The sequence below is a fragment of the Colobus angolensis genome, unplaced genomic scaffold, assembly GCF_000951035.1.
Source record: "Colobus angolensis palliatus isolate OR3802 unplaced genomic scaffold, Cang.pa_1.0 Scaffold2, whole genome shotgun sequence".
Lineage (NCBI taxonomy): Eukaryota > Metazoa > Chordata > Mammalia > Primates > Cercopithecidae > Colobus > Colobus angolensis.
In genome coordinates, this window is record NW_012115154.1 from 17,401,322 (window position 1) to 17,406,938 (window position 5,617).

Sequence of the window (5,617 nt, forward strand, 5' to 3'; positions counted from 1 at the left end):
AAAAAAAAAAAAAAAAAAAATGTTAAGGGCAATTGTAATCTGCCTTTTCTGGAGAACACCCTTGGGAACATGAAGTGAAATAGGGGATACTGGCAGCTATCATCTCAGTATATGAAAGAAACCTATACAGTTGGAGAAAATAAGGTCAACACAGACAGAAGCAAAACTAAGAAGAAAGAGCACTAAAGCACCCTGAATCATAGGATTCTTTGGGGGAAAATGTGAGCCCCTGCACCCAGCCAGCGGTAAAGATAATCTGACCACTGGGCTTCCTATTACATGAACCTATAAGCTACTTTTTATTTTTCCTTTAGGTACTTTGAGCTGAGTTTCTGTCATCTGCAAGCAAAAGTGCCCTCATGCAATATATATATATTTATATTTTTTGAGATGGAGTCTCACTCTGTCACCTAGGCTGTAAGCACCCAGCCTACTATACAGTCATGTAATGTTATAGTACTGTGTGATCGAGTACACATTGAACTGTCTTCAACATTCTGAGATGTTAAAAACATCTGTGTTTATAAGCAAAAAATAGCTACATCTGCAGAGACTCCCATACTTGGTACCATTTCACCAAAATAAAATTTAAACTGACAGTTTGCTCCAATACAACTATGATAAATTATCTTCTTCAAAACTTTTTGCATCAGAAAAAGCAAAACATCACTTTCGCTAGAAGGTGACGAAGCAGAATAAGGAAAATGCCCTTTAACTAGGAATAATTGGAAAACAGAATAGAAGCTTGACTAGGCAGTCACTACCCCAGAGACGCAACACCATTAACATTAATAATATCACACCTGTAATCCCAGCACTTTGGGAGGCCGAGGCAGGTGGGCATGAGGTTAGGAGTTTGAGACCAGTCTGGCCAATATGGTGAAACTCCATCCCTACTAAAAATACAAAACTTAGCCGGACATGGTGGTGCGCGCCTGTAGTCCCAGCTACTCAGGAGGCTGAGGCAGGAGAATTACTTGAACCTGAGAGGCGGAGGTTGCAGTGAGCCAAGATTGGGTCATTGCACTCCAGCGTGGGCAACTGAGTGATACTCCATCTCACTCCATCTCTGTCTCTCTCTCTCTCACACACACACACACACACACACACGCGCGCGCGCGCTAGCCGGGCGTAGTGGCGCACGCCTGTAATCCCAGCTGTACACACACACACACACACAAACTAGCCGGGCGTGGTGGTGCACGCCTGTTATCCCAGCTGCTCCGGAAGCTGTGGCACGAGAATCCCTTGAACCCGGGAGGCGGAGCTTGCAGTGAGCCGAGATAGCATCACTGCACTCCAGCCTGGATGACAGAGCGAGACTCCGTCTTAAATAAATAAATAAATAAATAGAAAATGGAAGTGCCTAATATTGCAATTTAGCATTGTACTTTCACATGTGCCCTTTATGGGAATCCTTTCCTTTTCACACCCGTAATTCTTTCTCCCAATCTGCACTTCACCCAGCAGTCACCGCCCACAAGCTGCGCTTAGGGAAGCAGGCACTCACCGAAAACTCTGGACTCAGTAAAATCAAGGGGTGCGTGCGGGACTCCTCCACTGATTAATTCATTTATTCCACAGCATTTGTACAGCACCCACGGGGGCCCCACACTAGGTGGGAAACGAAGATGAAAAATCGCAGTCTCTGTTCCAAGGACCGCAGAGCCGAGGGCTGCGTTTTCTTCACGGCCCTTTGTTTCTTTCACGGCCCCAGGGCGCGAGCTGGGATAAGGCTCCCCGGCCAGGGCTTTCCCGCAGATTTTACTAGGTCAGGGCAGCCCCGGGGAGGCGCCTCCTCCCGGCCGGAACCGCCCGACTCCGCTTCGTCCTCTGGGGCCCACGGACCACTCCCCACTGCCCCAGCCCCAACACCTGCAGATCCTGCGAGCCCGAGCCCTCCCACGACCGCCCAGAGAGGGTCTGAGACCCGAGGAGGAACCCCAGGGACTAGGCCTGCCGTAGCATGAGCTCTGGTCTCGCGGAGGAAAAGCAGGGGCGGCCCCCGTAGGATCCTCGGGATCCCGCTGGGCGGCGACCGTTGCCCAGGGGACAGGCAGGGCATGCTGAGAACGCTGCCTTTCCTGTGCCTGGACACAGCTCCGGCTGGGATCCCACAGCGCCGCCTTCTGGCAGGAGGCGTCCCCGCGGCGCTGTGCATTCTGGGCTCCCTGGATCTCTACGTGAACTGGAGCTGCTCCAGGCACTCCAGAGGTCTGACCCCTTTCTCCTTTAGGGTTACACGAGAATGCATCTGAAATTGATCGGTATGTATATTAGGGACTTGGGGATTTGGAAAATGTGTAACGTCGCCATTTTCTGTCTCAATTTTTGCTACTTCAAGCCGCCTGTCTTCAAAGTGAAAGTGTGTTATCGGCCAGGCGCGGTGGTTCACACCTATAATCCCAGCACTTTGAAAAAAAGAGGCCAAGGCGGGCAAATCACCTGAGGAGAGGAGTTCGAGACCAGCCTGGCCAACACGGTGAAATCCCGTCTCTACTAAAAATACAAAAATTAGCCGGGCGTGGTGGCACGCACCTGTAGTCCCAGCTACTCGGGAGGCTGAGGCGGGAGAATCGCCTGAACCCAGGAGGCGGATGTTGTAGTGAGCCGAGATCGTGCCACTGCACTCTAGCCTGAGCAACAGAGCAACATTCCGTCTCAAAAAAAAAAAGTGTTATTAAATAATAGGAGGCCATGGTTTGGACTCAGCTCCAGCACTAGGCTCCAACAGACCACACCAAAATGGAGTTACTCATGCAAAAGTACCACATCACCAAGGCAAACAGAGATGTTTATCTGACAAAACAGGCCAGCATGATAAGGAAGACCCCTCTGGGTTTGTTTGTTTGTTTTTGTTTTTTTGAGACAGTCTTGTTCTGTCGCCTAGGCTGGAGTGCAGTGACACGATCTCCGCTCACTGCAACCTCTGCCTCCCGGGCTCAAGCAATTCTCTTGCCTCAGCCTCCGGAATAGCTGGGATTACAGGGGTGTGCCACCACGCGTGGCCAATTTTTGTATTTTTAGTAGACACGGGGTTTCACCATGTTGGCCAGGCTGGTCTTGAACTCCTGACCTCAGGTGATCCACCCGCCTCGGCCTCCCAAAGTGCTGGGATTACAGGCGTCAGCCACCATGCCCGGGCGGAAGACCGCCACCCCCCCCCCCCCGGCTTTAACCTTTAACCTTTAGAAGAAGAAAGTGCCTTTCAACCAACCAACCCACATTTAGTTTTTTGTTTCTGCTTTCCACCAGCTTTTCCTGTCTATAAAACCAACTGCCGGCCTGGCGCAGTGGCTCACACCTGTAATCCCAGCACTTTGGGAGGCCGAGGCGGGCGGATCACGAGGTCAGGAGATCGAGACCAGCCTGGCCAACATGGTGAAACCCCATCTCTACTAAAAATACAAAAATTAGCCGGGCGTGGTGGCGCGCGCCTGTAGTCCCAGCTACTCGGGAGGCTGAGGCAGGAGAATTGCTTGAATCCGGGAGGCGGAGGTTGCAGTGAGCCAAGATGGCACAAAAAAAATAAATAAAAAACCAAACAAACAAACACGCCTGGACTGGCTTATCGAAACCCTTATTCTTTTTTTTTTTTTTGAGATGAGGTTTTGCTCGTTGCCCAGGCTGGAGCGCAATGGCACGATCTCGGCTCACTGCAACCTCTGCCTCCCAGGTTCAAGCGATTGTCCTGCCTCAGCCTCCAGAGTAGCTGGGATTACAGGCACGCACCACCATGCCCGGCTAATTTTTTGTATTTTTAGTAGAGACCGGGTTTCAGCATGGCCAGGCTGGTCTTGAACTTCTGACCTTAGGTGATCTGCCTGCCTCAGCCTCCCAGCGTGCTGGAATTATAGGCATGAGCCACCACGCCCGACCACTTATTCTGTTTTATGGGATGAAGTGTTGCCCAGTTCTAGAATACCAAATAAGCCAATTAAGATTTTTAAAGTACATTTGTTGTAATTTTGTCTTGTGACAGTACAATTGTACAGGTGATTCACTACTCAACCTCTCCACCACTCACCCACTCACAATGATGCTTTTCAACATTTCAGGAACGGTTGCTACCTTGGGCTCAGAGCAATTCCTCTTCTCCCTCATGAGGAATTGGAGGGGGTGGTGATAAAATTCTTCATCTGTTTGTGAAGTGGTATTTCACACAACTCCTTAATAAATGTTGGAGGTGATACTGGATACAGGAAAACTTACAATAATCAGATTGTTACAGGTAGTTAGGCATGAACAGGGCAGCAGAGGGCTCTCCCTTGACCCACTAGAAATGTTGGCTGGCGGTTCGGCAATTAACGGATTGCCTAAGAATGAGAATTCAGCAGCCAGAGAGAGACAATCTCCTCACTGTCCACACCAGCTAACATTAAAAGTGTTACTTGAGTGCAGCCCCCCAAGAAGCAGCAGCTTCTTGGGCACTCGTGTTAAGAGACAAATGGCAAAGTATAGGCCGGGCAAGGTGGCTCACACCTTTGGGAGGCCGAAGTGGTTGGATCACCTGAGGTCAGGAGTTCAAGACCTGTCTGGCCAACATTTTGTATTTTTTGTATTTTTAGTCTCTACTAAAAATACAAAAATTAGTCAGCCGTGGTGGCATGTGATGGCACACACCTGTAGTCCCAGCTACTCGGGAGGTTGAGACAAAAGGATCACTTGAGCTTGGGAGGTGGAGGTTGCAGTGAGTTATGATCACGGCACTGTACTCCAGGCTGGGTGACAGAGACCCTCTTAAAAAAAAAAAAAAAGAAAAGGAATTTATAATTATAAATTATTCCATCTTTATATATTATTTAATTATATATTCTATATATTTTTTGAGATTGAGTCTTGCTCTGTCGCCCAAGTTGGAGTGCAGTGGTACAATCCCAGCTCACTGCAACCTCCACCTCCAGGGTTCAAGCGATTCTCCTGCCTCAGCCTCCCCAGTAGCTGAGACTACAGGTGCATGCCACCATGCCTGGCTAATTTTTGTGCTTTTTGTTAGAGATGGTGTTTCACCATGTTGGCCAGACTGGTCTTGAACTTCTGACCTCAAGTGATCCTCCTGCCTTGACCTCCCAAAATAATGGGACTATAGGTGTGAGCCACCATGCCAGGCTATATTCTATAAATTCTAAAGAGAACGAAAAAGACTTACCAAGCTTCCTTTGGGAGATACTAAATTTGTTTTTTGGTTTGTTTGTTTGTTTTTTTTGAGACAGTGTCATGCTATGTCATCCATGCTGGAGTGCAGTGGCACCGTCATTGCTCACTGCAGCCTCGACCTCTCCAGGCTCAGGCAATCCTCCCACCTAAGCTTCCCGAGTAGCTGGGACTACAGGTGTGTACCACCATGCCTGGCTAAGTTTTGTATTTTTAGTATTTTAGTAATTTTTGCCATTCTATAGAATATATCATTAAATGTTTGCCATGTTGCCCAAGCTGGTCTCAAACTCCTTGGCTCGTGATCCTCCTGCCTCAGCCTCCCAAAGTGCTGGGATTACAGGCATGAGCCACTGTGCCTGACCTAAACTTACTTTTATAACAATTACTTTTTAAAATGTCAGAACATAGGCCGGGCGCAGTGGCTCAAGCCTGTAATCTCAGCACTTTGGGAGGCCGAGAC